This window comes from Rhinatrema bivittatum, chromosome 4 (genome assembly GCF_901001135.1).
Source record: "Rhinatrema bivittatum chromosome 4, aRhiBiv1.1, whole genome shotgun sequence".
Classification (NCBI taxonomy): domain Eukaryota; kingdom Metazoa; phylum Chordata; class Amphibia; order Gymnophiona; family Rhinatrematidae; genus Rhinatrema; species Rhinatrema bivittatum.
In genome coordinates, this window is record NC_042618.1 from 431,428,678 (window position 1) to 431,449,477 (window position 20,800).

The 20,800-nt window shown below is 42.1% G+C and overlaps 1 protein-coding gene across 5 annotated transcripts in view; it reads right to left on the reverse strand.

Moving 5' to 3' along the window:
• ITPR1 (inositol 1,4,5-trisphosphate receptor type 1) overlaps window positions 1–20,800 on the reverse strand; it is a 450,198-nt gene that overhangs the window by 99,718 nt on the left and 329,680 nt on the right. The window lies entirely within an intron of this gene.

Genomic DNA, 20,800 nt, shown 5'->3' on the forward strand with positions numbered 1-20,800 from the left:
CAGTTGCAGACAAAAATCAGAACATTTGAAATTAAAATGATCAAACACTTTGAAACAAAGTCATAATGATATTGGCTCTCTTAACTGCTATCAGATACAAGTCTTTTGAACTGAAGAGTTTTACAGTTGTCACCTCTGACAAACGCCCGTTTCCCCCTTCCTTTCCTTTTACTAAGCTTCAACACCAGGCAGACACCTATGGGTTCTCCAATTCTGCACTATTTTTTTTTTATTTATAAATTTATAGCTCGCCTATCTACAATAGTAGGTGGGCTATAATGTTGCATACACACTCTATTACAAAGAACATAATCTAAAACAACTTAAAAACGTAAATAACCAAAACAAACAAATATAATATACACTCATGTGCTCATATAAATACATTAATACTCATTATCGTACCACAGCAATTATCAGGCTCATCAAAAACTAAATATTATTCAGTTAAACTCATTAGCACAATCCCAACATATTAAGATGTTATAATGCACATATAACATCTCCTCAACAGCTCATTAAAATCAAATCTGATGTCTCACTTAATAGCTAAACAAAGATAAAAATACAAAAAGACCCTTTGGAAAACATTCCTCGGTAAAACTCATCAAGACGTCCCTCATATATTATTGTACTATTCTTGTACTATTATTGTAATATCCTCATTTGTTCTTATAGCATCCCCCCCGCCTCCTAGCTCCTGTTATTTAGTAGCCCCCCCTCCCCATTTCAATATCAGTTTAATTGTAAAGCCTTTTTGCTGCATTTCTGTTTTATGGAAACCGATGTGATGTTATTAACGAACATCGGTATATAAAAACGTTAAATAAATTAAAAAAAAAAAAAAATATATATATATATAAATATATCCTTCCCAGATGACCTCAAACTGGCGTCACTCAAACCACTCCTAAAAAAAACAAATTTGGACCCAAAAGATCCTAACAACTTTCACCCAATAGCCAATCTCCCCTTCATTGCTAAGATTATGGAAAGGCTTGTGAACTCTCAACTATCAGACTACATTGAAGATAATAAACTCCTTTCCGCCTCGCAATATGGAATCCGTAAAATCTAGGCACGGAATCCCTCCTTACTTCCCTAACAGACTTCCTCATCCTGGGTCTCGACAAAGGTCAATCTTTTCTGCTGGTCCTTCTGGACCTTTCGGCAGCCTTCGATACCGTCAACCACTCCATCCTCATCAACCAGTTAGCTGCCATAAGAATTTCCGGATCTGCTCTATCTTGGTTCAAATCGTTTCTCAGCAACAGAGGTTACAAGGTCAAAATCCAGAACAAAGAATCTTCACGCCATGACTCATCCATAGGACCACAAGGCTCCTCTCTATTCCCGACACTCTTTAACATCTTCCTTCAACCACTTTGCCAACTCCTCACCAACCTCAACCTAAAACACTTTCTCTACGCAGACAATATCCAGATCCTGATCCCCATCAAAGGTTCATACTCAAAAACCCTCAACTACTGGGAATCCTGCCACCAAGAAATCAAACGTCTCCTCAATAGCCTAAACCTAGTACTAAACTCCTTCAAGACCGAACTACTACTCATATCTCCAGAGAACAGCAATCTCACCGCTTCTCATCTAACCAACCCACCAACCACTCAAGTGAGAGATTTAGGAGTGATAGTTGACAACAGGTTGAACTTCAAAGCCTCCATCAACAGAACGACCAAAGACTGCTTCCACAAACTCCAAGTTTTAAAAAGGATAAGACCTCTCTTCCACGCCCAAGATTTCAGAACGATCCTCCAAGCAATTATTTTCTCAAAGTTAGATTACTGCAACGCTATCTTACTTGGTCTCCCTTCCTCCTACACCAAACCGCTCCAAATGGTACAAAACGCAGCAGCCTGTTTATTAACAAACACCAGGAAAAGAGACCATATTTCCCCAATTCTAAAAGACCTTCATTGTTTACCAATTCACTTCAGAATCATCTACAAATCCATCTCCTTTATATACAAAATCATCCATCATCACACCACAATTGACCTACAATTTCCTCTCCACTTACACAACTCCACAAGACCTACCAGAGACGCATACAGAGGATCCCTCCATGTACACCCTACTAAAACCACTAGACACATTACCTTAAGAGATCGAGCCCTCTCCACAGCTGACCCACCGTTATGGAACTCCATCCCTCCCGATCTCAGACAGGAGCCCTGCCTCCTAACCTTTAGAAAAAGACTCAAGACTTGGCTGTTTATGCAAGCATTCCCAGACTTAAATTAATGCACCTCGCCATCAACATATCCAACACAGCAGCTGTACTTCATCTCCTTGTATATAATCTAGTCTCTACTAAACCAACTTTATTTCCTCTGCTCCCAGTTCAATAGCCCTTGTTAATTGTAACTGCTTTTCTTCGACACGTTATTTCTGGTTTTGATGTATTTACTGCACCCCTGTTTATATGTAAACCAGCATGATGTGATCGTTTCATGAATGCCGGTATATAAAAACCTTAAATAAATAAATAAATAAATAAATAAATAAATATAAAGAATCTCACATTAAACTCCTAGGGCAGTTCCAGCATATTAAAATAGTAGCATACCTATATAACGTTTCCTCAATTACTCATTAAAATCATGTCTATTATCTTATTTAACGATAAAGGCAAGACAACTATAAAACATATCTTATAAATAGTTAAAACAATTTCACAACATGATTTTAAGACAATTAAAAAAAAAAAACTAACTGCAGTTTCTTCACTGACCTGATAAAATGAGCAGAGCTTGAAAACTCATCACAGATGTATTAAGTTAGACCAATAAAAAGGCATCCCCTACAATTTATGTTGACAAATTTCTAGATTTAAAAATAACTACTTAAATTAATTGTATAAATTTTGATGCATTTGTAGCATTGTCAAAGAGAATGGCAGCTCATACTACCCAGTAATCACTGAAGTAGCACCAGATCCCTTAAGCACTTTAAATAGCAGTTTTCATAAGGCATTTATATAATGAATTAGGTATTGTGATTGCCAGATTAATTCACTTAATTATGTATTATTAAAATAAAAAATTAAACAAGTTCTTGGTTTTCTCTTTTATTGAACTAACTCAGTACATCTATAACTAGTTTTCAAAATTATCCCCCCTTCGTCAGATCAGAGAGGGAGGATAATGCAACAGCTCATCACAGATGTATTATGTTACTCCAATAAAAAAGTCTCACCTACAACTTTGTTTTTTATTTTTACAATTTAAGCAACTGTTAGCAATCAATAACAATATCAGGTCAACTGCAATTTAAAGACATTGCAATCTGAATCTCGTGTGTCAAGTAATTCAAATTTACATATGATAGATTGGCCTAAAAAAGCATCAAAGATGGTGTCTGGCCACCGGCAACCTTCAGAGCGACCCAGTTACCAAATCAACTATTACTAAAAAGTCTCTGTTCCTTCTCAAGCCAATCAACGATAGCTAGTCTTGCTCTGAAACAGCTTACAGCAGACCTGAACAGCCTCCACACAGTATGCAAGGCAGTTCCTGGCAATGAGGGGGTCCTTGATGAAGTAGAAGAGCCTCCAGGCATCTCAGATGGCTTCTCAAGTGCATCTATAGAACATCAACCGATGGATTGTACAGTCTCTGAATTCATTGTCCATCGTTGGACTTGATATGTTTATTTCTGTAAATGTTCACATTGTTATACTGTTGCAAAACTGCTAAGAAAAAAATGTTCACTTTGTAAACCGTTATGATGGCTCTACCGAATGACGGTATATAAAACTCATCAAATAAATAAATAAATAAATTAAAGGGCATACCCAGCACAGGTGAAGAGCAGGCCCAGATTTAAAATTATGGCGCCCATAGGCAGGGGATCGAGGATGGGGGTGGGGGGTGGGTGGAGTTTTCACCCTGGAAATCAGAGAGCAGTGGAGGAAGTTCTGTTTTTTAGTTAGATTTAGGTATGTGGCCTATACCTAAATCTGGTGCTGGGGAAGTGCTCTCTTCTGTGATTCAACCCCTCAGGCAGTACCCGACTCTGCTGATGCCCCTTGTATAGATGAATGGCTTTAGGGTCCAGCTGCCCAGTATATCCATCCATGTGATCTCTCAAATTTGTTCATTAATATCTCAGATTTGATGTTCTGCCCACCATGGTCAGGGCCAGTTCTTCCATTAGGCAGGCTGGCCAATTCCCTAGAGCACAAATTATTTTGGGGGCAGCACTAACAGTTTATTTTATGCATGAGCAGATAGGGCTCTGCCCCTGTGATTATGGCCAGCGATCTGAATCTCAGGCAACAAAGAGTAGCCTGTTGCTTGCTGCTCCAGCCCCTCCCAGGCAGGAGAGAAGGGAGAGGGGTCAGGCTAGCATGGCCAGAGCAGAATAAAGTGCTGCTCTGCTTCTGAATCCAGCCCCTACCTTCTATTCCTATTCTGCAGGAAACAGAAGGGGATGGGGAGAGGCGTGAGTAGACGGAATAGAGCAAAAAAAAATAAAAAAATAAATAAATAAATAATAAAGTCACTCTGCACCCTAATTCAGTTTCTCACCTCCATCCCGTACTGAAGGGAAAAGGGAAGGGGATGAGGCTGGAATGGACAAAATTTTTGTCTGCAAATTTTTGTCTGCAAATTTTTATTTATAATTTGTCATCACCTATTCTGCATTTGGTGAGGATTTTTGTGTGCGAGTGACCAACATTAAGTATTCTGCTAATCTGTAGTTGTATAATGTAATTTGTTTTGTTTTCCTGATAGGAAGTAACTTTTTTTTTTTTTTTTAAATAAATATGGATTTTTAGCCCACCCTTCCAAATAATGTTCGAGTAGGTCGATACAATATCGGTACAGGGAAAACGGGCGCTCATTATTGTGCGCCCAATCTTCCAACGTGCGACGATCGGGCTCTTTACATTTATTATAACTTATGAATCACCTAACACTTAAAAGGTCTAGGCGATGAACAAAAGAACATTCATAATAATAATAAAAAAATACATATAAACATTCATTAAAAAACAATATGTTCAAAATAAAATCATGAAATCAGGTAAAATAATGATTTCAAATAAAATACATCATACATTCAAAAACTTACATTCAAATAAAATCATAAAAATCAAATAATACATTCATTGAATTAAAATCAAATATAAAACAAGTAAATTAAAACAGACAATGTGAAACTGATAATAGAAAAGCAAAAAATAGACAATTAACAATAAGCCACATTAAATAAATGGTTTTTAATTTTGGGGCACCCGATTTAATATTTAAATTGGCTGTTGCGGTAAAAAGGAGGCGTTAGGGGAAATTGTGCACCCCTAGTACCTCCTCAGCAGCAGGAGCCCTGGAGAGGTGTTTGTCAGCGGGTTAGGAAAATGGACATTTGTTAATTGAGCACCCCTTTTCCTAACCTGACCGCTGGCAATTTTTTTAAATTTTAAGATTATAATTTTTTTTTAAATGTCCTCCTTTTTGTTCTTCCGACTTAATATCGCCACCATATTAAGTCAGAGATAGCACAGAAAAGCAGTATTTTTCTGCTTTTCTGTACACTTTTTGGGTTGCTCAAAAATTAACTCCTGCTCTGGGCAGTCGTTAATTTCTGAGAGTAAAAATGTGCGCATCATGAGCACATTTTTTTTTGGAATTGGGGGAGAATAGCAAATAGCCTCATCAACATGCATTTGCATGCGATGAGCACTATTAGCTTCACGGGGGGTTGGCCATGCTTTTTAGACATGCTAATCCCCTTATAGAATAAGGGGCTGTAGACGCGCATCCAAAACACACATCCAACCATGGGTTAAAACAGTGCTCTTGGCTGAGTGCACCGTATTGTATCAGGCCGAAGGTGGCTTACACCTTTTTTAGAATTTAGGTACAATAAGTCCTGCTCCAAAGGGCTTACAATCTAATTGAGTACTTGAGGCAATGGGAGATAATGCATCTTGCCCAAGGTCATAAAGAGTCCTAAGGTGCATCAATGGGAGAAGTAGAATCCTGGTTCTCAATCTAATGCTCTAACCACTAGGCCACTATTTTTATCTGTTGGGTAGAATAGTAATGTTGTTCTATGGCCTGGAGTAATATTTGCATTGCTAACTTTTCACAGATAGGGTTGTTGCTGTTGGAGTTAGTACTGTTTTGGTATAGCAGGTTTGCTCTATAAGTTGCAAGTGATTTTTTTTTTTTTTTTACAGGGTTTTGTGTTACTGTTACTGAGGTGTCAAAAGAATTACATTTTTTGTCTGTTAATTAGTAAGGGGAAATATCCTAGTTTAGCCCCTTCAATGAATGTGGTCTGGAGGAGCAGGGGTTATATGATACAGATTTTCAGATACTTGAAAGGTTTTAATGATCCATGGTCAACAACAAACCTTTTCTGTTGGGAAAAAAATCAGTAGAACTAGGGGACCCGATTTGAAACTCCAGGGAGGAAGACTCAGAACCAATATCAGAAGTATTTTTTCATGGAGAGGGTGGTGGATGCCTGGAATGCCCTTCCGGAGGAAGTAGTGAAGACAAACTGTGAAGGATTTCAAAGGGGCATGGGATAAACACTGTGGATTCCTAAAAGGCTAGAGGATGGGAATAAATAAAAAAAAAAACTAAACCGGCACAGAGCGGCAGTTATTACCTTTAAGAGAAACATGGGGGTAAGCTGCACAGAGCGGCAGTTACTACCTTGGGAAGCTTGCTGGGCAGACTAGATGGTCCATTTTGGTCTTTTTCTGCCATCATTACTATGTTACTGGATATTTCTTGTTAGTCTGGGCTACTTTGTTCCTTAAGTAATAAGATTCTACAAATAGTTCAATAATCAACTCCACACCTCATAGATACATAAATATATATGTAAACTGCTCAATGCTTCAAAGAAACAAATGAGCACGTAAATAAGACTATAAACAGGGAATCTGAGTGAGGAAGTTGAAGACAGATGTCAAAGAAAAGAGACAAGCTGCTTTTACTTACAGGGCAGCTGAGGAAAACATAGGAACTGTGATAGGTCTCATTTCTCTCAAGAGGTACCAAAGTTCCTAAGAAAAATAAAATGACTAGGAAATATTATTATTACTGCTTCTGTCCAGACCAATATCCTGATCAATAAGAAATTGGTTCAGACAAGTGACAGAATAGAAAGGAGGTGGCAAAACGAAGAAGTATCCAGGATTGAGTACTACATTGACAAAATGCTTATTAACACATCAAAGATGGAAAACTCCAGCAGAGAGGAAGGTGAAACAGGACCACAAGATGAAAGCTGAATCCAGATTACCTCAGTCACTAGATCCTACAATTTGACTCTAAATTTCCCTCGAACTGAAGAACTAGTATGTTGCTCTGGAAGTGTTAAAAAAAAACAAAACAACCCTGGAATTAGTAAACCCCAAAGCTGCAGGATCATCAACCACTGCACTTAGGAAACGAAGGGTGGTAATGGCTGGAGACTTCTTTCTGAGGGACACAGAGGCATCTATCTGCCAACCAGACATGATGTCCTGGGAGGTATTCTGTTTATCAGGTGCCAAGATCAGAGACATAATGGATTACCAAAAATCAACAAGCCTACTATTATCTGGTGCAGCTCATCCATGACAGCATGAATACTGCAAGGTACCCCTGAAATATATCAAACGTGACTTCATGGCTCTGGGAGACGGGGTGAAGCAGAGATGTGCACAGATGGTATTCTCCTCAGTTCTCCCAGTCAAGGAGAAAGGCCGAGGTTACGTTCTAGATATCCGTGCATGGTTGCGTAGATGTCAAGAACATTTCAGCTTCTTAGACCATGGATTGCTGAGCAGGGATGGGGTTCCCCTATCAAGCTTCTTCCAAAACAAACTGGCAAACCTACTTAGGTCTTTAAACTAAGATCATCAGGGATGGGCAGATAAAGCCCTCAGGTAAGTAAAACATTTAACACCTGTACAGAAATTGGAAAAATATCAACAGCTGGAAAGCTATGTACATTAATGCTAAAAGTATGTGAAACAAAACTCCAGATCTGATGGCTTGGCTATAGTGGTGGACACAGACATAGTATACAGAGAACCATGGCTGAAATGTAACTATAGAAGGCTATATAGTCTATTCAGGAAGGCTAGGAAGAAAGGAGGGAAAAAGTGGCACTATAAATATTAAAGCAACAGAACTATAAGATTTATGAGGTAAGGAGACGGCATTTTGTGTTTATCAGGAAAGAAAGAATGAAGCCTTTTTTTAATACTAATGTGATATGCAAACCTCCTTCACAGACAGAAGAAATAGATACAGATTTAACTGATAGAAATTTTGTGAATTTCTTTAAACAGAAACATAATGGCAAAAAAAGCCCATCCACCCAACTTAAGGGAGGTGTTTATTGCTAGGCAGTTTAAATTTGCTGGATGTTGACTGGGACATCCTCCCTGCAGTATCATCCAGAAGTAGGGAGATCCTAAATTTTCAGCAGGAAGAACTGTTCTCGCAACTGGTAACAAAACCTATCAGATTTTAAAAGCGCTGTTTACGCAAAAATGGCACCAAACATGCATTTGTGGACACAGGTAAGCACGTGGGATTGCAGGCCCAAGCAACTGGAACACCTTGCCAGCTGAGTTGCAACTTGAACCTGAGTCAAAGAAATTCAAGAAAGGGTTGAAAACGTGGCTCTTTGAGCAAGCCTCTATAGATAAGCCACAAGCATAGTTTTAATTAAAAAGTAATTACCTCTGATTACTGTACTGTATATTTGAAGTTTTTTAATTGTGTTATATTTTGTACTGTATTTGATTATTGTTCCTTGACCAATGTTTTTTAAGGTCTTTGTACACCGTTGTGATGTGATTATGAATGACGGTGTATAAAATCTTTTAAATAAATAAATGTAAACGTGAGGAATTTGTAGAATTTGACAAGGAAAAATGTTTTTCACTATTCACAGAGGAAGGGCTTAGAGTAGGACCAGACAAAAATGCCACAAAATGGAATGGATGTAGAACTCAAACATTTTTCAGAAGACTGAGAGGAATTAGCAAAACTAAAAGTAGATAAAAGCAATGAAGCTGGACGGGATACATCCAAGAATATTAAGAGAACTATTGACAACTCTGCTAGCTGACCTTTTCAATGCTTCATTAGAGAGGCAGGAGTAGTTCAAAAGGGCTGGAAACAGGCAGATGCAGTTCCTCTTCATAAAAGTGGAAATAAGGAAGCTAGGAACTACAAGCTGTGGTTAGTCTGACCTCAGTGGTGAACAAATTAATTGAATCTCTGCTAACACAAAGGAAGGAGCAATTTCTGGAATCCAATGGATTACAGCAGTGGTTCCTGAGGGACCCCCAAAGCCAGTCAGGTTTTCAGGATATCTACAATAAATATGCATGAAATAAATTTGCATGCAATGGAGGCAGTGTATACAAATTTCTCTCATGCACCTTCGTTGCAGATATCTTGAAAATTTGACTGGCTGGGTGGGTCTCCTGGGACAGATTTGGAAACCACTACACTACAGGATCAGAGGCAGCATGGTTTCACCAGAGGTAGGTCTTGTCAGACACATTTAATCAATGTAGTACTAGTTGACCAGAGAATTAGATCAGAGGAGAGTGCTAACTGCAGTGTGCCTGGATTTCAGCAAGGTCTTTGAGACATGGTTCTGCATTGGTAAGTTATAAGCTACCCGAGCATTCTTGGTACGGACCCTAAAGTGACTGACTGGGTTAGAAACTGTTTGAGTGGGATGTGTTTACTCTGGGGAAAAGAAAGGGGCAGTAGATGGTAACCAGTGGTGTGCCAAAGGGAGCAGTCCTCTGTCAACATTTTCTTAAGTGATATTGTGGAAGGGCTATATCTGGTAACATTTGCCTGTTTGTGGATGATACCAAAATCTACAACAGGGTGGACACTTTGGAAGATGTGGAAAACATGAGGAGAGATCTAGAAAAGCCTGAGGAATGTTTTAGAGTTTGGCAACTAAAATTTAATGCTAAAAAAAAAAATAAAAATACAAGGTCATGCATTTGGATTATAAAAAAAACTAAGGCAGCTACATAGTATAGGAGGTGACCTTCGTAGCATAAAACAAGAGCAGGATCTGGGGTATGATTATATCTGATAACGTTAAGGTGGCTAAACAAGTAGATAAGGTGATGGCAAAAGCCAGAAGAATACTTGGATGCTTAGGGAGAACAGCCAGCAGGAAAAAAAAAGGCAATATTACCTCTTTGTAAGTCACTGGTGAGACCTTATTTGGAATACTGTGTACAATTCCAGAGACTGCATCTTCAAAAGGATATAAACCAGATGAGTCAGTCTGGAGGGAAGCTCCTAAAATGGCCAGCTGTCTTCATCATAAAGCAAATGAGGACAGACTTAAAAGATCTAAACATGTTTACCCTGGAGGAAAGGCAGGAAATGGGATACATGAGGCAGATTAAATGCCCTCCAAGGAATAAATGTACAGGAGAAATAAATGCTATGCATCTACCACCCTCTCCATAAATAAATATTTCCTTAGACTACTCCTGATTTTCCTTCCTTTCACCCCCATCTCAACAGAAAGAAGGCTCTAGAACAGAGCTTTCCAAACTGTGTGTCGGGACACGTTAGTGTGTCGCCTGCAGTGTGCAGGTGTGTCGCGCAAGCCCGGTCAACTCTGATGCGAGTTTGGGCTTTTTTTTTCCTAGAGATTCACTTTTTTTTTTTCAGTTTATGGGTTGCTTATTATTGGGTGATTTTTGCTGTCAATCGCGTTTTTTTGGGGGGCTTGGTGGGTGGAACGAGCCCAGCCATCCTTGCATTGGCTGCTGCTGCCGATGAGGCCTGGCCATGAGGAGTACTGACTGCAAGCAGCAGTGTCTGGTGATCATGGAAGGGAGTGAAGCACTTAACTGGCAACAATCAAAAAGACGAGGTACATGAGTGTGGGGGCCAGACATGTGCTGGGGGGAGAGAGATGAGTGAGTGGGGGGCAAACGTGCTGGGGGGACAGACATGTGCTTGAGGGGGAGGAGAGAGATGAGTGTGGGGGACAGACAATTTGTTTTATTATTGTTTCTCATAAATTATAACAATAACATGAATCTTGGAATATATATTTTTAATATAAATTTAAGGTTTTCATGAGATAGGTTGTGTCGTGAAACACTATTTATGTATATATTTAAGGAAACATACATAAATTGTCAAAATATGTTTTGTTCGTTTAACCTTTAACCTCTGGTTTACTAGTAGACTGAATTACCGTGTCGTGAAATTATGTTTGTCTAAAAAGTGTGTCACCAACATGAAAAGTTTGGAAAGCTCTGCTCTAGAATGAGGAGTCGTAAGATGAGGGTGGAAGGAAATAAAATCAGGAGTAGACTAAGGAACTATTTCCTTATGGAGCGGGTGGGAGCCCAGTCTCCCAGTGGAAGTAGTAGAAACAGTGACAGCATCAGAGTTCAAGAAAGCATGAAAAAAGCACAGAGGATCTCAGAGGGAGAGGACAGTGCTGCAAAGCTAAGTAAGGGCTGTGGATGAGCGATATGGTCTTTATATCTGCCATCATGTTCTATGTTCGTATGTAAAGACAAAACACTGGAAATTAAACTATGAAAATCTCAAGGTTGGGGTGGCGGCAGCCTATGGGGCTGAAAATTAATGGGGGAGTGGCGCAAGGCTGAAACTTTCTCTAGGCTGCCTAAATACCCTTGGCACCAGCTCTGACCTCCAGTAGACTGCTTACAGATTTCATGGTGCAGATCAGGTTTGTGGCTGGTCCTTGGTACTCACAAGGCCAGTATGATATGTTGTAATTCAGACTCCTTTTCAAATTGCTTCACTTTCTGGTAGTGTGGCGATGAACCAGTTGTCCCGATTCTCCCAGCCCAGCCTCCTCCAGCTGGGAAGCAGAAAGAAAACGGGGCATGAGGTACACTGTGCGCGTTCCCCGAGGTTACTCCTCGGGACAATTCTGATGCAGTTGCAGAGAAAGAAAAATGATATCAAAGTGTTGTGGCGAGGTCAAAGATGCCCTTTTTCCTCTTTTTGGTATTCCTTTGATAGAACTACATGTTTCACACAAGTCGTCCCAGATGAAGATGGATAGCTCTGGCTCCTGCTGCAGGAGGCAGCCATGTCTGCACTACATACTGGAGCATGGTGAGTGCCTCATTCTTGGGCATCAGAGTCTCTCTCTCTCTCTCTCTCTCCAAAGACACCTTTCTCAATCTTAGCAATCCCAGTTTTAGGTTCACTTTCAGGCAAATCACATAGAAATACTCCATTCCCCCCTCAAACTAAACCTCCAGGATCTTGGCTGGGCTTGTCCTGGTGGGGAAAGGGGTGTGTCAGTTTCTGCATCCTACTCTCTGAATTCCTGCAGTTCACTCAATGCCAAAGCTATTGCAAGTCCTATGCAAGCATCTTCACAGAGAACTGGTTTGCACAGGAGATGTTGGCATCATCCACGTAGAGCAGAGGGTAGCCACAAATAGGTCTGATTTTCAGGTAATCCATAATGAATATGCATGAGATATACTGCATGCACTGTATTTATTGTATGCAAACATCTCATGCATATTCATTATGGATGTCTTGAAAACCAGACCTGTTTATAGCATTCCAGGACTGGAGTTGCCTATGCCTGATCAATTAACACTTTGCTTGCTGAAGCACAGGGAAGTAAGGGATATGTCTAAAAGGATAGTAGCAAAGCTAAGACAAGCATGATAGCGTCATGGACTCTTACTTCCCAGACTCATCCCTGGAGCTTCCCAATCTGCATTTTCTGTTTCCTTTCGTAGGTGCTGGATCCTTTTAGATCCTGCTCATTGAAGGAATTATTTCCTGATGCCCCTTTTTACATATCTTAGTTAACTAGACCCAAATATGGTATAAAAAATTTGCAAGTAATTAAAATTATATGAAAAAATGTTCCACTTGTGGAACGTTGGTCCCTAAAAGGTTAAGAAATTTAGGGAGGGGCAGCAATAATTTCACTCCTCAAAACACCAGATTGACTTATTTTACACAATGTCATTGTCTGTAGTGCTTTCAACACTACAGACGATGCAAGCTGCACAAACCTTTTCCAAATGTAAAGGGACAGAATCCTGGCGCCAATAAGGGCCTTCTGCGCAGGCGAGGAGGTGAGAAAACAAGATCATTCCCATGTCAATTTGTCCTGTCACAGGACCCTGGCTCCTTACTGTAGGCAGTCACATCAGTCCCCATCAGAGGCTGAATGTGAGAAATGTAAGGTCAGATTCCTTCATTCTTGGTTTTAACCATTTTTCTCTCAAATTCCCAGATTCCCCCCCACCCCCCCTCAAAGGTGGCAAGTTGATTTAAACAGATTTTCACCCTATTTTCAATGTGATTAAAGAGCAGCTTCCTGAGCTGCAAAAGTGGTTTCAAGGCTTCCTTCCACTGCTGGGGAGCCAGTGTGGGCCAAAGCATGTCCTGTTTTACAAATCCCACCTCCCACTAGTGAAAGCACTCATCCTTCCAGTGCTGGTGATGTGGCCTTTCAAGTCTCTCCTTCCCCCCCCACCCCCCCTCCCACACAAGCAGCTAAAAGTGCCTGCTGGCTGGTGCGCCATGGATGTGGTGTTTAAAACAGGTTCCGCCCTCACCACTTCCCAGCAGGCTCCTTGGTTCCACACCAAAGCGGAAGTGTGGTGTTTGTAGAGCGTGGGAGCCACGGCAAGCGCGCTACCGAAGGAGGGAGGAAGAGCCTGGAACCACCAGTGGTAAGGATGAATGCTTTTGCAGTTGGGAGTTGGGGGGGGGGGGGGGGGGAGAGAGAGAGAGAGAGATTCTTGGTTGGGGGGTGAGGCGAGGAAAGAGGAACATGCTAGGCAGGGAATGGGGGCAGACAGAGGGAATCTGCTTAAGACTGTTTTACTAGTACAGCTTCTGTCCACCAAAATAAACTGATTATCTACCCAGAAAAATGAGTCCTTTCTTTCCACAGATTTTCTCCTGTTTTTCTTCTTGTCATAATAAACCCTGATAAATACTCGGGGAAAAATAAAAACTGAAAATGAAGGCCCCCTAGAGATCAAATAAGTCACACCAAGCTCACCACCAGATGTTCTGATCTCTGGTGGAAAGTCAAGGTGGAAGCATCCTGTTCACTTATCTGCATGAATTTTTATTCCAACGTCATGGTTGTGAAAATAAGAATAGTTTTAAAATAATTTTTCCGACACACCAGTGTTCCAAAATAAGGAACTTCTCACACAGCTGATCTCACCCAGTGTGGAAGTGCTGCCTCCTAACCTAGGGAATATTTGGTTCCTTCATGCTACCCCGCAGGTCAGATTTTAGGCTGAGTGGTAACACCTTAGTCCATCTCGGGTGCCAGCTGTGGAAATACTTTTCTAAGTCACTGCAATTAAGAGCCTTATACAGAGGGCTTAGGCAGTGCCCTTTGTACGATTCTTCTAAGCTTTCAAGTGCTGCTGTTGTCCAGGGTGGAAGTTTTTTGTTTTTTTTTTTGCATCACAGAAGACGCCCCTGCTCTGGTCACAGTGGAGCCTGGTGCTGGGACTTATCCTTAGATTAGCTCTGCACTAAGAGCTCCGAGCTTTTCTGGATTCCAAGACACATGAACTGATCCGAGCTCTCTCAGTGCCGTGTGAGGATTGGAATAAATGTAACATATGGAATTCTAAAATGTATTTCCAAATACGTATTAAAACAGGGAGGAGGGGGGGTCCCAGCAAGGAGTCCCCCTTTGCCTGAAGTGAGCAAAGCTCTTGAAAGCTGGTCAGAAATGTGGTCCAGTAAAAACATCCCATCTGGTCTCTGCCCTTCTCTGTTCTACACCTCCCTGACTAATCATTCAATTACTCATCTAGTGTTGTGTGTTCTGTCCAGTCCGGCGTCTCACCATCAGCCTGTCAAGAACAAGAGAACCAATCTGGATTCTGAAGCAGGGTGGGCTGAGGGAAGCCCCAGCTGTATTGCAGTGTCAGATCCCAAATCTGACAGGCAGAAGTGCCGACGGGTGGAATTACAGAGCGAGGGCTGCACTAGTGGCCTTTTACCTCAGCAACAGACACCAGGAAGCGGTGCCAACAATCTGCCCTTTACTTTGTATATGGGTGGAATTACTTGCCAAGGTCAGGCACTCTGCTTAGTGATGGAAGCACCTCACGTAACAGCGAAGAACAAGGAGCGAGCATGCACAGAAACTGGAATACATGGTTTTATTTCCCAAGTCACGAAGGACTCTCACCAAGTGAAAATAGATGTCCTTCAAAAGGATTCCGGGATTCTACGCACATTGAATTCGGTAGGACATGACGGAAGATGTATATGCAATCCCGTTAACACACACAACGTTGCAACATCAAGGAAAGAAAGAATGTCTTATAGGGAAAAAGGTCTTAGCTCCCGTATACCATAAACTCCTTAACATGTAATCCACAGCTGCTTTTCACAAAGGTTATGACAGCTTGTAGTCCCAATAGCTGTGTGTACAGCCATCTCCTTATTGAGGTTCTCTAGAGCTCAGTCCTGTCACTACTTATTATTTTACTCTTCCATTTTACTCTACATTTCTGACCAGCTTTCAAGAACTTTGCTCACTTCAGGCAGAGGGGGACTCCTTGCTGGGACCCCCTCCTCCCTGTTTTAATACATATTTGAAAATACATTTTAGAATTCCATATGTTACATTTATTCCAATCAGTTCATGTGTCTTGGAATCCAGAAAAGCTCGGAGCTCTTAGTGCAGAGCTAATCTAAGGATAAGTCCCAGCACCAGGCTCCACTGTGACCGGAGCAGGGGCGTCTTCTGTGATGCAAAAAAAAAAAAAAAAAACAACTTCCACCTTGGACAACAGCAGCTCTTGAAAGCTTAGAAGAATCGTACAAAGGGCACTGCCTAAGCCCTCTGTATAAGGCTCTTAATATTATTCTTGATACTCTGCAATTCCATACACAAAGCAGGTTACAATAAATATCAAATATCAAGTACATGAACAAACATGGTCAGCAATGGGCTACTCTAGAAAGGAACATAGCACTATTCTTACAGATTTTATTCCATAAAGTAGATAATTTATCAGCCATCTTTAGATTTGTACATGTCAACAAGACCAATAAGTACATTTTTAATAAAGTATAAAGCAAAGCAAACAGTATTTAGGGCCTTCCAGTCAGTATGTCTCCTTTCCCTGATTTGTCAATTTAGCTCACATGCCATGTGTGCACCACCATTACAAACATGATAACCCTTGACCTTAGTTTGCCGTACTGTGTGTAGAGAAGCCAGGAAGGTATGATCCCTCAAAGCATTTGAAGGCTGGGGGATCCTTCTGTCTGCACCCCTAGGCTCCACCCTGGACCAAATCTATTGCCAGCAGGAAGAACTCTGGTGCCTGTCCAAAGATTAAGCATCTGCCATTGGCTATCAATGTCCCAGAGCTCCCCTCACAAGCCCATTCTGATGGACCCTTCCAAGGAACCATCACTAAGTAAAAAATAAAAAATAAAATACGACTTTAAATTAAGAGATTAAGCTTATGCCTAACTTCAGCGCCAACTGTTGTGCAAGAAAAGGGCACATGAGAGAGTATCACTCCCCCACATGTCCGTCCCCCCCCGGCTCACTGTTAAGATTCCAGCTGAATCCCAGAACATGATTATAGTGATCATGTGATCTGCCATGTCTATTTCTCCTCCTCTCCTGCTCACTGGTGGGATCCCAGCCTGAGGAGATCAGGCGGTGTGAAACCATTAGCCCCAGAGCTGATCCCAGCATGAGGTGGGAAGCTAAAAAGACACCTTGACTGGTACATTCCCGCTGTACGCAAGGCTCAGCTGGCTGTGTGACTGATCGAGAAGTAGCTCCTGTGGGTTCAAGGTCATGCTGTCAAGTCAGCGGGGTGAGCGGCAGGTTGGGTCTTGGCATTAAAAGGGATAGCAGAAGGGACATGGCTAGTACATCTCAATCCTGGCTCAATTTGTTACCTAAATTTTAGGTGGCATATAAATGGGGGTTATGGTCCTATCTCCCCTATATCATCCTACTGACATTTATTGGTGTAGAACAATATGGGAGAGGGGAAAGCTGAAAATTAGTAATTTTGATGCCAAGCAAGGCACCGAAGATTTCATTAAAGACCACAGTATCTGTTATTGTACAGAGACAAACTCTGTCTCTCCTCAATAGGGAGCACTACGTAGGAGTGAGGAGGAAGTCCACAGACGCCGGAAAAGAAACAGCTGTAAGGGTTTAAAAGGGAAAAAAAACACAAGGGAATTAAACGAAAAACCATGGCAACACCTCATCCATCCACCTACCCTCACCACCCACCTGCTGTCAGCTGCATCTGCTGACGCACTTCACGGAGAGCCCTGGAAGGTGAACAAACCCCAGGAACTCATTAACATCCCTCAGCCTGCAGCCAGCAAGCAGCAGATATAAATAGACATTATATAACAGCTCTCTGTCCATTCCTGTGCTTAGAGAAAACCCACCACACAGTATGTCCTTGTTTTTCTGAATCCTGGCAGCACTCCCTTCTCTGCCAAAGACGATAATCCTGTTAGGGATCATCTTCAAAGTTTAAGCAGCAAAGCAGGTTACGCATATGTCACAGAATGCATGTACTGGATGTATTTGAATGGCATATGCTGGTCCTATACTTATAACCCCTACCGCCACCCAGGTTTGATCTGTAGACAGCATGAGATGGAGCCACATTACAGATAGAGCAGAGCCTTCAATACTGTGGGGTACAGGGATAGGAGCAGATATGCAGCTGTGGATCCAGAGGTTATGCTCTGGGATAACTTGGATCTTCCAGATGGCAGATTTATTTTTTTTATTTTTATTTATTTAAATTGCTTATGACAAGCTTATCACAGAAAAAGCCATCCTAAGTGAGGAACATGATACATAAACATGGTTCATAAACAAACTGGAGTCTTTTCAAGAAAAATCTAAGGCGAGTGACCTGGACGCCATCCTCATTTACCCATGAGGCATTTGCTTCTGTTAAATATCCATGTAAAGTACGTTTTAGTCATTTTAAAACAATGTTTTTTCAAGGGGGTCATCTCAGAAGAACTGGGTTAAGATTCTCCTAATAAACTGCCAGCGAATAGGTCCCGTCAAGGTTTTAATTCATCAATCTCTTCCTCACTGGAAGCAGTCAAGGAATATACAGAGATCATGAGCTACTTATATTTTCCCCTAATTATCTGGGCTTAAAAGGTGCATCTCTGGCTGTCCTTAACGACTAGTACTAAGCCTGTTTCAGGCACCCCCACAGGATGCAGCTACAGCACCAAAAAAACTTTTGCTTTGTGTCCAGGTCTCATGCTGAGTCACATGCAACAGAAAGCCGAGCAGCTCTTGCATGGCTCTCATATCCCTGGGCCGTACACAGATCAGAGCTGTCAAGTCCTGTGTTTCCTAAACACCTCCCCATCCACCCCTCCTAAAATCCCCAATACTTCCTGCTTGCCTTGTTGACAGACGACCTGTTATATCTGTAGGATAATTACCCTTGGACAATCCATGACAAACCAGGGCAATTTTCTTTAAAATAAATAAATAAAAAAAGTACCAGGTTGGGGTTGATGAGCCAAACTACACTCCTCCCCCCGCCTTCAGTGATGTCTCAAACCTCCTCCCCTCCCCTAGCACTTCAAGAGTAGGCAGCAGCTCTTCTCCTCCAGGGCCCGGCTAATGAGGACAGACACCTTTTTTTTTGGCCTGCATGAGCTGCTGACACCACCTCCTTTCTCTTCAACTCGCAGGAGCTGCTGATGCCAAAAGGGAGTTAAGATCTGACACTCATTTAACATTTCAGCAGATGCCAAAGGCCTCTTCCAGTCAGCCTTTTGACTGAACTTCCATTTACTTTGTTAGGATGCTTTTGGAAAGCTAGGCTTTCTGTAGATGGGCTTGCTTTAAGGCATAACACATGGCTTTGATTTTAAAATGATTGTATTCATTTCTATTGCATTTTCTTTGAGTGTTATTGTATGGAATTTTTTTTCTGTATTTTGCTGAGGGGTCTGTGTGTCATCTGGTGTAAGGGACAGGCAATTAAAAAGTTCTACTAAACTAGCACTTCCCAAACTGTGGCTTGGGACCCCCAAATGGGGTCGTAAGATCTTCAGCTGGAGTGACTCCTGCCTCAATTGGTTGCATCTTCCAGCACCAACAATAAAAGTCAGCATGGGGCCCCCGAGCCAGCATGCACTCACAGACCCCGCAGTGCCACTCCCCCCATGCCAATAATTTCTATAGTAAGAGGAAACCCTCTGTGAGGAGAGATCAGGGCCACTGCAGGGCTTATAAACCTGCACTGGCTCACCAATGCTGCTGCTGCTGCTTGCAGAGCACTGCCAGGCTTGGAGCCATCCATGAGGGGAGAGGAGAGTGTACATGAGGTGGTGGAGATTGCCACGGATCCTCTTCACTCACCAGTGATCTTACCCAAGAGAAAAATGCAGCCCCTGTCATCAGCCTGCCCTCTTGTCCCAACAGTTGTCATCTACGTTTGGTCCAAGACCCAAAGGAAAATGTTGCCACTGACCCCTGGTCAGGGAATATTTGGAGAAGGGGCTGTTTGAAGGATGAGTAGGTTTTAGGGTTGGATCAGGCGGAGGAGGATTGGCTCTGGAGGGGGAATGACAGAAGGTTGACTGGGGGATGTAAGAAAGGAGCCAAGAGTGAAAGGGGATCAGTTGGGGGTGTGGAAAAGAAGATTTAGAGAGAAGGAATGACAAAGAATCAGTTGGGGTTATAAGAATGGCTTAGGGTGATAGGATCAACTAGAGGGGATGCAAAGAGGGCCAAGGGGCTGGGCTAGGGGGATGAGAGGAGCTGGACAATTTAAGAGGGGACTCAGCTAGAGGAATGTAAGGTTGAGAGAGAGGGGTCCAGTGGGCAGGAAATTAAGAAAGAAGGTCCCTTGGAGGGGTAACGGTTGAGAGAAATGATCAGCTGGAGAAGGGTGCAGGTTGAGAGGTGGGATCAGCTGGAGTACAGGGAGGTGGAGAGTGAAGTGATTGTTAGAGAGGGACTACAACCCTGGGATCTTATGAATTTTCAAATGGTAAAATAGGGTCACATTGACTAAAATTTTGGGCAGCCCTGTACTAAACAAGGGTTCTGGGTCAGTGACTCCTACCTCTGCCAAAATGGGGCATTTTGAGGTCTGCTTGGACCAATCCAAGAAGGCAGAATGGGACAGCAACTCTGCCTTCCTTGCTGATCTTCGACCAGTCCCTGCAGAGGAGCATGACAGGAGGGTGGGACTTGGTTTTGGTCAGCCATTTGAGAGAGGTGAAGTTAAGCCAGGCTAAGATGTGCCCATCAGGTACTTACAAACAAAATCTATGTGCTAATCACTTCCACCCATCAGCAAACACTGGCAAGGAGGTGCACGGAACACCGAACACCCAACCATTCAAAATATAACGAAGCACCACCAGCTATCTTGGCCAAAGTATTTGAATCCAGCCACTTTCCCAGACTCCTCAGCGGTACATTCTCACTGTGTGGCAGGAAGCCGCCATTGGACGCTCTGACGCATGTGATACTAGGACCTGGCAAAGATATGCTTAGGGTATGTGTATGCACCAGTACGCACGATTCAGCACACTTTGGCAGGAGAGTTGGGTACCCGCACTTTGATGTCACATGCTCAAGACTACTTAGCCTGCCTGGATTTGGATTAGTTGCCTTAGCAAGAAGGTCTCCTGGTTCCTGCTCCTCCTGGTTCCAGGCTACTTTCATGCTCAAGCCTTCCAGCCTGATTCCTGCCATCAGCATCAATGTAGTAACTGCCTTT